Source organism: Bactrocera latifrons, unplaced genomic scaffold (genome assembly GCF_001853355.1).
Source record: "Bactrocera latifrons isolate USDA-ARS-PBARC rearing strain unplaced genomic scaffold, ASM185335v1 scaffold_71, whole genome shotgun sequence".
In the NCBI taxonomy this organism is placed as follows: domain Eukaryota; kingdom Metazoa; phylum Arthropoda; class Insecta; order Diptera; family Tephritidae; genus Bactrocera; species Bactrocera latifrons.
Genome location: NW_017537390.1, coordinates 527,045 through 538,425, shown reverse-complemented (window position 1 = coordinate 538,425; position 11,381 = coordinate 527,045). Strand labels below are relative to the sequence as shown.

The 11,381-nt window shown below is 34.4% G+C and overlaps 1 protein-coding gene and 1 long non-coding RNA gene across 3 annotated transcripts in view; one reads left to right on the top strand and one right to left on the bottom strand.

The window, feature by feature from the left end:
* The window catches only part of LOC108975998 (netrin-B), a 234,619-nt gene that overhangs the window by 168,359 nt on the left and 54,879 nt on the right, over positions 1 to 11,381 (top strand). The window lies entirely within an intron of this gene.
* LOC108976001 overlaps positions 922 to 11,381 on the bottom strand; it is a 424,947-nt gene continuing 414,487 nt past the window's right edge. For both annotated transcript variants that reach the window (XR_001993910.1, XR_001993911.1), the window contains one exon: positions 922 to 1,290. This is a non-coding gene — a long non-coding RNA (uncharacterized LOC108976001). The remainder of the gene's footprint in view (positions 1,291 to 11,381) is intronic.

The window sequence follows — 11,381 nt, the reverse complement described above, 5'->3', positions numbered from 1 at the left end:
AAACGAAAGGGAATTGAGTGGGGATGAATGCAATTGAGAAATTTTGTGAAAAATAATTATTGTTGGGTATAGAGTGACCAGAAGTGAATTTTTTTTGCAGTTTTAGTAAATCTTAACCGATTTTGGTGTTAAATGAAAGGAAATTGAGTGGGGTTGAAGAAAATTGAGAAAAATTGTGAAAATATTTATTGTGTGGTAAAAAGTGACCAGAAAGGATTTTTTTTTACAATATCGGCAAATCTTAACCGATTTTGAGGATTTTGGTGTCAAACGAACAGAAATTGAGTGGGGATGATTGAAATTGAGAAGAATTATGAAAAATGCAGACACGGTTTATTGAATGGTGGAGAGTGTTCAGAAATGATTATTTATTTGCAACTTCGGCAAATCTTAACCGATTTTGAGGATTTTGGTGATAAGTGAAAGGAAATTGAGTGAAGTTGAAAAACAATTTTTAAAATGCCTCAGCATGGAGACTGGGGTAAAATTGGTAACATTTCAGGAAAATACAGTTGATGTTATTTTGAGCTTTCAGACCAATGTGTTGGTAATTTTGACGTCGGATTATTTTTTAAATAAATTATAAGTTTATGTGTACTCACTTTATATGTACTAAAAGTTTTTTAAGCTAAACAGTTTTTTTGCTGCATTTATTAAAAATTTTTCGTCTCTAATGATAGGAGCAACTATTTATTTTTATATTTATTTAGTTATTGTTTTTTTGTCTTGTATATATATATAAAAAGTTCCTGAGGTTAAGTTACTTACTATATTTTACATACAACTATTTTTAACAAACGATGAGTTAGCTTCTTATCTTTTTATAAAATATTTAATTTGTTTTTTGGTTTATACTTGGTAATAATATTTATCATATAGTTATTTATAACTTCTTAAAGAATTTAATAAATTTGTGCATTTTTTTACTATAATGATATATATTTGTGAATGACAATCGGACTTAACAAATGTTTGGCTTAAATAATATTAATACCTAATTAAAATAACTTAAAAAGAATGTATAAAGAAATATTATTATATCATTTTATTATTAAAGCGCTTCTAAGCCTGGAGCAAATATTTTATATATTCCCTGTGGCCGTCGTTAAGTGGATTTGCACGCCTCACAATCTTTTCCGGTTGTATCTTCAGTATTCCATCCCAACCACCATCCAGTCTAAAGTTACTTTTTGTAAGTTCCCTCAAATTCCTTCCTTCCTTAACTGTCATCTTGCTTTCGTATTTTCCTGCTGATGCTGAGGAATTTTTTTTCATATTGAAGATGTTTAACTGTAACGAAAAATATTGGGAAATATTAAGTATAAGTAGACAACTGTTATAAGTAAGTGAATTAATAAGAACTATAAGTAAGAGTTTGAACGGAACATATTCTTGGAAGACCGGCGACAAAATAAAGCAAGAAGCAGCAGGTTTACTTATTGTGAGGTAAGTTATTTGTATGAGTGTTCACCCATGAACAGTATACATTATCCAGAAAACTAATTCTAACATTTTCAATAAATTACCCATAAAATATTTTACACGAACGGTGAAAACCCTATGCTTTAAAAAGTGAATATTTTCAAAACTAATGAGATGCGCTCAGACTCAAGCTTTTGTGTGGAAAATGAACAAATGTGAGCTAAGCTGACTTTTTATTTATGAGATTTACATTTTGTTAATATATACATTGTGACAAAAAAGCGCCAGGAAATTGTATTTATATACCACGTGTAAATGGTATTTCAAAACGATCTATTTTGCTAAGTTGTTAGGAGTCTTCATAATTACTGCACCGAATATGAGCATGATCTGTCAACGAGTATCTTTACAGCAGCTGCTTAAGTCTGTACACCTCAGTGGTGACTCGTTCCGATAAAGCTGAATTTAAAAAGAAATAGTAATATTATATCAAAAATAGGGTTCCTTTGGACATACTTGAACGTGCGAATTCCGATCCCACATTTATGGAACCCAACGAGCCATAAGTTTATGAGTTTGACATGCAAACAAGCCAACACTCATCATAATGGCAGGGGAAATGAGAAGTTGTGTCTCTATTCCTGGTTTAGTGTATTATGAGTTTGCTCCAGGAGGAACATACAGTCATTAAAGAGTTTTATTTGGCAATTGTGGAAGGTCAATTCATGGATTTTACACGATGATAATGCACCATCGCATCTAGCCGCAATTGTGACCGAATTTAAAGCCAAAAACGCAATGTATACCATTGATCAATTACGTTATTCACCAAATTTGGCTCCGTGTGAGAGATTTTCAAGGCAAATGGCACAAAATGTGTAAACTGTAACTGTAACTTTAGGTTTATTTTCGTTTATTTTTTTTTATTTACAAAGTGGCGAGTAAGCATAAAAAATTATGAAGCGAGAGCAAGAAAAATAGATGAAAACATATTTTTTGTGGAATATACATATATATATATATATGTTGCATATACACCACATACCGTTGCAACTGAATTTTCCGCATAGTTGAAGCGCAATTCCGATGTGTGCAAAGGTATGCAGCGAATAGTGGCTGAATTTATAGAAATCCAAACATTTGTGTGCGGATCTGCGCTTCGAATTGCCACAGTGGGTGAAAAAAGCAAACGTGCAACGTGGCATTTAAGCACAAAAGCAATAAAAATACTGCGGAGTAGTTGCATGTGAAGGAAGTAAACAAATATAAAGGAAATAAGGCAGCGACTGACAGTAAAGGGTGCAAAGAGAAACGTTGAATATATAGAAGTGGAGGAAGGGAAAGGGGGAAATCAGCAAAAATGCAAGCGCACGCATTCTGCGACGTCGCAAGCTAAAATGTAAAGAAACAGCACACACAAACACATTTCAATGGCTTTCTGCAGTAAATGCGCATGAAAGCGTGCACCACATTGTTGCTGTTGTTGTTAATATTATATAGTTATAGTTATAGCATGCGCTGCATTTGAATTATCTGCCGTGCATCTATTTTTATATGCGTACATCTGAGTGTATATATGTATATATGTGGCAAGCACACTTTGTGGCAACAACAAATACGTAATATGTTTCCCCCGTCGCAGCTTAAACTTAAATATCGTATTTATGTTTCTGGGTTAAGCACCTTATGCAAATTTATCGCAATTGTTGTTTTTTTAAGCTGTTGTCCCTTGCGCTTGCAAATGCAGCTTAGCAACGCAGATATATACCATATATACAGTTATATCCACACATATGTTATTCTTGAGTGCATTTATGCTTGTGTGTGCGCTTCTTGCGCGTTGACAGCTTGCACTCCTCCGTTATATTTATTTACTTAGTTTGCACAACAAGCTTTCGCTACCTAAATGTGCTGACTGCGGCAATCACTGCGCTCGCTTGATTATACCCCTCGACACACTCACAGCCAGCTGCATGGGTACAGTGCGGGTATATCTATCAACCAGCTTTCGCATCACTGACAGCATTTCAACTTTCATTATTGACGTTTAACTACTCTCTTTACAGTGCTTTGATTTGTTGTCTGGCAAACAGTGGTGCATAAATGTCAGTTTATTGCTAGATATTGCTCTCTTTTGAGGATAGTTTTTATTCAAGGGAATTTTTTAGTCCCTTAAATGTAAAATAACATAACAGCACTTGTCATATGTTGACAGGGGAGGAAATATGATACAATAGAAACCACTCATATTGAAACTAAATTTGAGTTTTGGTTATAAAATGGTTATATATTGGATATTTGCGACAGCGGAAGCTGAAAATTTAAAATATCGTCCCCTCAATTGCAAAACAATCTATCAGCAATACTTCGAAATCTAGATAATTATTGAATATGACATTATATGACATACCTACGTAGCAAATACCTATACAAAAGTCTTTGAAAACGATAAAAAATTCAAGAAATTTATAGCAGGCTGAAACCCGTTGGAAAAGTAAGATAAAATAGCGAAATGAAAAAAAAAAAAAGAAAGGGTTGAATTTTCAGGGACTAAAAACGGGTTATTTCATTTTTGTTATTTAATTTTCCTTTCTAATAGATTTAATCGCACTTTGTTTTTTTTTTCCAAAATTATCTACTCTCGCCTAATACATGAATACATAGTTCTAACCTTTTTATCTTAGTTCTAACCAAGTTATATCCGAAATTCGCATTTTCTTTCAATATGAGCAGTTTCTATTGTAAACCCGCGTTCCCTTTCCTATAAACATATGGAAAGAGATGTTTTGGAACATGTTACCATTTACACTCCTACGATTGCTAAACGTTTTTTAAAACTTTGTTTATAACTTTTTAAAACTACTTGGTGAGAGGTTAAGCGACGAAACCTTTGAAATCAAAGGGAAAGACTGGTAAGGCCTCAACCATGATTGTCTAAAACTTCTCAAAGCTATTAGAGCTGGAAATTTGGAATTACTTTATGAAACCGAAATATAAGGGCAATCTTAAATTCTTCTTGATGCCTCTAATAAAAAGACTCCTTTGTTGAAAGTGCTTAAATAATAATACTACATTGAGAAGTGTTAAAAACCTTCACTATCTTAAGATTAATTTTTCTTGTTTCTATTAATTTGTGCTACATCTACGCAAGATTTATTAAAATGGAGCTTTAAGATTGGAATATTGTATGGTTCGATATTCTCCCTTAAGACTTAACTTGCTCAGTTGTTTCCTTGGAAACTACGTTTCTGATTTGCTCAAATGTTTCCTGGCTAATAATCATGAAATATAAAAAGGAAAAAGGAGTTTTCATTCTCTTGGCAATAAGTTCCAAAACCAGTCACATCGTATCTGTTTGGAAACGGCCGTTGTGTTCCCAACTCCATAACATTTGCAGTCACAGCTTTATATTACTTAATATATTTTTTTTCCCCATATCTAATTATCTAACTGAAGCGCTTAAATTGTTTGAAGTTGTCAATATATATTTTATATAAATCTGCACCAGTTGCTTTCATTCCTTGTCCTCAAAATGACGCGTTTGACATTATTGCTTCTTTACAAAAGTTACCCGAATATAAAAGTGATGACCTAGAATCTGGAAGATGATAGAGCGGATATAAAATTTTTAACAGAAGATTTTTAGAACAAATATTATATCTCCTTCTATCTTTGTGACTCTTATAAATAATTTTTGTTTTTCAATTTTTTTTTTAATCTGTGATTTAAATTGTAATATTTTTTGCTAGTGGAGTGGTAAATGTAAACCAGACAATAAGTAGCCAAATTTACTGTGATATATATCAATATAGTTCTACATACATGTATTATAGATTGACCATACACATTTTAATGACATTATTTGGAATAAGGTTTTGCAAAATATTACATAAACAACTAAACAGTTCCAATGTATGCTGTTAGAAATATTAGACAAGAGCATACAATATAGCAACCCCGCGACTTTTCTACTTCGAAAGAAATATTTTACTCCCCAAGCAACCGTTTTAGTGTTAAATGATATTTTTCTGAACTAGGTACTTTGGAAACGGTGCATTAGTTGCTATTGCATTTGATTTGCTCGTTGGTTTAAATCATATGCCTTCATATGTCAATGTTTGCATTCATTCACCTAAATACGATTGAAATATATAGCTGAACGCAGCATTTTAAAATACAATGGCACCATAAACGCGGTAAAATCTCTCTGTGTGTTTTATTTACAAGTACCCTACAGTTGACTTACATTCTGCTGACATTTACAGTGTGCTCGTATTCGCTTTTGTTAATATAAGCACCGATTATCCTTGATAATATTTACACACTGGCATATTTTACATTCTAACAGTTTTATACCTTGAGGGGAAATTTTACCCTATTGAATTAATGCAGATGTATAAGTAGTATTATGTATATACATATATTATATTATAAAGGTATCGGTTGTATAAATATTAAACGAAGTTTCAGAATAATGAAAATGTACTACAACATACATATGTGTATCATAACTGTGATAATAATATTTGCAAATCCAACGGTTATTAATATGTATTCAAGATTTTTGTTTGAACAACAGCTCACATATTTCTTTCCTTATATAAATCTAGTTTAATAACATTATTATCGAAATTATTCTAACAAAAAAGGACTGGGAAATAAGATAAAATTAAACCACATTATCATTGTCTTTTATTAGTAAAACTTTGGCGAGTGGTGAATCGAACAAACAACTGGTATAAGTCGTAAAGACTGCCATAAAATCAAAATAGCTTGGAAGAGCTGTTCATTTGAACATAATAATGCCGTATCCATACACTCATTTATTAGTAACTCATAACTTTTTTGTAGATTTATGAAACTATTTTTCAAAAGAGTAGGGTTTAGCGAGACGAAAAGCGGTGTGTGGAACACAGTTTGCACGTATAATCAAAAAGATTTCTACGACAAAAAATCTAAGGCAGAGAGGTTGAGAATCATTAGATATGGGAATTAAAGAAAAAACTACTGCATCTATTGTTTTGAAATTTTTAGGGTATCAATATTTATACATTTTTCCAAAACATACAATGAAAATTTTGAAAAAGAAAATAAATATGCTGCAGTGCTTCCGGCCTTCTCCGTTAATGAAACTTTAGAATAAAAGCTCACTAAACAAGAAAATAATATCTGTAGCCTTTAATAAAAAGCGGAAGTCAAAAATGAAACGGTCAAAACTCGGCTATAACCATAAAAGCGATGTCTACGCCAATAAAGGAAAAGAAGTTAAAATTTACCCCGCATTTTAGTCTTGAAAAATTCGATTTTTGGTCATATCTAAAAACTGATAGATTATTGGTATGTACAATTATTTACAGAACAGGCAGAAAAATGCTGAAAATTTGAAAAAATTGCGAAGCTTATTGAGCTACCCTTTAAATGGGAGTAATTTAATAACCATTTGAGATATCGATATGAAATTTTATCATAATATATTTTAAAGTATAAACCAGCGAAATATCAAAATAAAAATTCTGCACAAAGTGTGCCCTTAAAGTTTTGGTTTCGCGGATTCCGTTCCGCTAATTTTTAAGGCAAGAAAGCACAACGATCTAATTCAATAATATATCATTCATATAAGGTTGGATACAAAAAAACAAAAAAGACAGCTCTATGTATGGGTGTCAATGAGTTAACTCCTCATGGACTTAAGCTTCATTTGCAAATCGCTGCTGTGTCGCAATAAATCGATAAATTTCGTAAGCGAGTGGTTACCGGTGATTGAAATGGTAGACAACTTCAAACTAAAACGGTAGTGGTGGCATCGAGGTGATCTTCAGCAAATAATGACCAAGCGAGGATTGATGGTTAGAAAGAATTTGTTAGGTTCTTGATGGGATTAGTGGCAAATACCAAAATTGTAAACCTGACTTATATGATCAAAAATTGTACCTCCTAAAAAAGTAATCATCTAAAAGCAACCTGTTTTGGCCAACAGGAGAACAATGTTTCACTAGGACCACGCTATGCCACATACATACATCGATAGTGACTCGCCAGATGACTAGAGCGATGCGTTGGGAGAGTCTTATGCGTCCATATAATATTTCTGATCTGGCATAAGGTGTTTTGTACATGTTCCTGTCTATGGCGAACGGTTTTGTTGGTGAAAATATTGCTTGAAGAGAAGCTAGTGAAAACCGACCGTCCCAATTTTTTGCTAACAAGGGCGAGGGTTTCCATGAGTCAAAGTGGTAATATGAAAATATGTTCAAAAGGCCAAAAAATAATTAAAAAACGGCACATATTTGACCTAAACTATGTTAAATAAGATCTTTTAATTTAAATTTATTTAGTTCAATTCACTTCTTAGCTTATGGCAGTTATTTTTAGTTTTCCCATTCACTTGTTTTTAAGTTTTGATTAAAATAAATCTTTCAAATGAAAAAATAAAAAAATATGTATAATGAATTTTATAGTTACATTATAACAATATTTTTAACCGATTCTTCTATTTTTACAATCTAAACGATTTTTTGTTTTTCTTTTACAATGAAAGACATCTTCAACACTATTTTTAATTGCGGCGCACCTTTTACCCGTTTTTCATTTCCGCATGAATGCGCCATAAATCAGGGCGTGAAAGCATGAACCATGGAGACCCCGATAAATTTAATGTCAATGAATTTTCTTCAAAGACATTTAATGACTCTTTCTTCGGAATCAAATTTTTTTCTAATAATTTTACGCTGATGGAGAACCCACCCTACAAAGCGGCATCAAGTCGGACACACCTCAATGAATCCAAAATGCACTAAAAATAGTCGATGTGTGTGTGTTGGTATTTTTGTATGATTGGAAGCATAAATTCGAGCTATAAAAATGCGTTTACAGCTTTTCGCCAGCGGCGCGATTGAATTACGATTATGCCACAAAAACACACACATACATAAATACACATGTATAATTACATACACACATATCTGCATAGGCATGTAGAGAGATCATCGCATCCATTAAAGGTCAACTTTTATGGCAGGAAAATTAGTTTTATGCAACGGCTGTCTGCACAATCACAAGCCACCACTACACTCACTCGTCATCGCCACACAGCGTAATTTTTAGAAAGCCATCACAGGCCAAACGCAATGAATAATCATATTTTTATTGCATTTCCTATTTGCTTTATTTATTTTGGCCCGCATTTGAATGGCACGCACCGAAATGCGCAGCGCTGATAGATTAATATGCCTCTAACACATGTGCGCGGCATGTTGCAAGTCTCAGCTCGGCGCAATAGCATGTACATTTGCTCCGATTTGTTGTTATTCTTGGCCGCTTGTTGTCATTTATTGCGTTGGCTTTTTCCCATTTACGTTAATTTTATTTTTGTTGTTGCTGTTGCTGTTGCAAGCGCTTGTGAAGAGCGCAGCGGTGGCACCGCAGGCAACTGACTATTATAAATCATATAAAATGTGCAACAGAAAATAAACGCAAATCGTTGAATGTCAAATGTGCCGCAGCGGCGATGCATCGTTTCCTGTCGTTCCTGTCGTCCCACCAGCGCGTCGTGCTGCCGCTCGGCGCCCACTCTCCGCTGCCGGGGCACCTACTCGCGCGCCCAAGTGTGGCGGATTTTCCATTTGCCACGCGCCTGCGATAGCATCACATGCACTTTGTGGGCCGTAGTGGCATGTTGCATGTATGCACATGTCATTTATTTACTCGCGCTTGCAGCGGGTGTGTGTGCGTGTGTCCTGGGTATCTCTTAATGGCAAGCGGTTTCGCATTCGCGGCGCATTTGTTTAGCAAATTTCTGCAATAATATTTATTTTGTTGTTGTTTCTGTGCTTATCATTTGTGTTCTGGTTGTTTTTGATGTTGTTGTACAAATGTCGAATTTTATGAGCCATGAAACTGCCTAAACATCTACCAACAACAACAAATCGGAGCTAGAACTTCTAATGCGCCGCTAAATTAAGCGCTGCTTGGTCGCTGCGGCGGAAGCAACAACTCCGTTGCCCCATCGGTTCGCTGCGAAAAGTCGCGTGTTTGCTTTCCGCTGGCTTGTCAAAGCGTTTGGCGGTGTCTATGTGGGCCGCATCTATTTCGGTTTTCGGTATATCGTGCGGGAGCGCGGGGCGCGGGTACACTTGTCGTCACACTGGTTAACTGCTGTGGCAAATTGCTTGCTTATTCCTGTGCTGTGCTTTCGATTTGTCAGCCTACACGCGTCCGAAATGCGCTTTGCACCTTGTTGAGTATTAGGGTGGTTCTAATTTTATCTCCTTCACATACATACATATATTGTGTACTTATATTTTGGGATCACACAGACTAATACAAGTAGAAGGCAAAAAATTATATAAGCGCTAGAAGAAAGCTAAAAGGTTTTTTTCCGAATTTATTAGTTTTAATCAGACTTTTTTCAAAATGTGTTATTTTATCCTTAGTCTGGTCACATTCCGAGCTATTCATATTGATAAAGTGTTTGTTTGGTTAAAAAAATTTAACTATTTTTTGGAGAAATGACTTTCGTTTAAAGTGGGTTCTTCTATCATTTAGCATTAAGAGTTGAGCCAGTAAATACCAGTAAATAGTTTTCGGCTAAGTCCTCTGGCCATGCTGATTATTTTCATTTATCGATTTCTATATACACGCTGATTAATATGGTGGCTACAAACAATCCTTATGAGATCAAAATTATCACTATTCTGTGCAACACATAAAACTTCAGAATCCATACATTTTTACCACTTCTGATTTTCAAACATTAATCTCCAAACATATTTCGTTAAAGCAGAACACCACCCTATTGTACATATATGTCAATTTTTGCAAATATTTTCCTAAAGCACGTGTTCACTGCTGACGTAAAGCTGCTCAAATCGTTTATCTTTGTTGTTTTTGCTTGTTTAGTTGTCGCTTTATAGCATTTGTCGTTTGTTAGTGTTTGGCGTGGTTTTCATTTTGGCAAAACAAATTTGCTTGACGGCGCATGCGCACCGCACTTAGCTAATATGGCTTGTTATGTTAGTGCAAATGGCTTTTGGACTTTTGTGAATTCATTGACAGGTATGGGCAGCAAATTGTTGGCATATATACATACGTCAAATGTCAAACATCCATATGTACATTTGTGATATAAGTTGAGTAGAGCGGATTGATTTTTTTTTATAAAATCGCATAAGCGGGAAATGTTCTTAGAATCAATCTGAAGCCTAAGAGACTTGATAAAAGCTAGCACACTTTTGCCAGTGCACTTTGAGGCACACATAGTGTTTGGAATCGATAAATGTAAACCAAAATTGGTATTTCATATTGTCATGATATTAGTACACTATATATGGAAAGTAGGAGAAATCGGTCGCCACGACGCCTGCTTCCCATATGAAACTAATTTACACTATTGCTTTCCATTTACAATAGAGAAGCTGCAGCAGAGAAAATAAGAAAATATCGGTACAACGGATGAATATGTATACGGATATATATATATATATTTGACCCGAAACAATTTTAATTTTTAATTTCTTTTTAAAAGAAGATTTTATTATTGGCTACAAAAAAGGCTTTTATGAGCCAACAAGTCATCTAATTTCCGTACAATTCTTATGATGTTGATGGCACCATGGCTGCTTCATAAATTAAGACTTCTCTTCCCACGGCATTTAACTGAGCTACTTGCCTCTTACCTGAGCGGAAGTAGCGGTTCTTCAGAATCAAGCAGGGACAATCATATACTATGTTACAGCCAATAAAAACAGGTGTACCCCAAGGAAGCGTCCTGGGACCACTCTTATACAAACCAAACAGCACAATCGCCACATTTGCAGATGATACCTGCATCATTACTACTGGTAAAAATGTAGTAGAGTCTTCGAGCAGAATGCAGTCTTCAATCAACCTAATTGTAGAATGGACAGAGAAATGGAATATTACTCTCAACGAGTTGAAGTCTATACATATAAACTTCACTA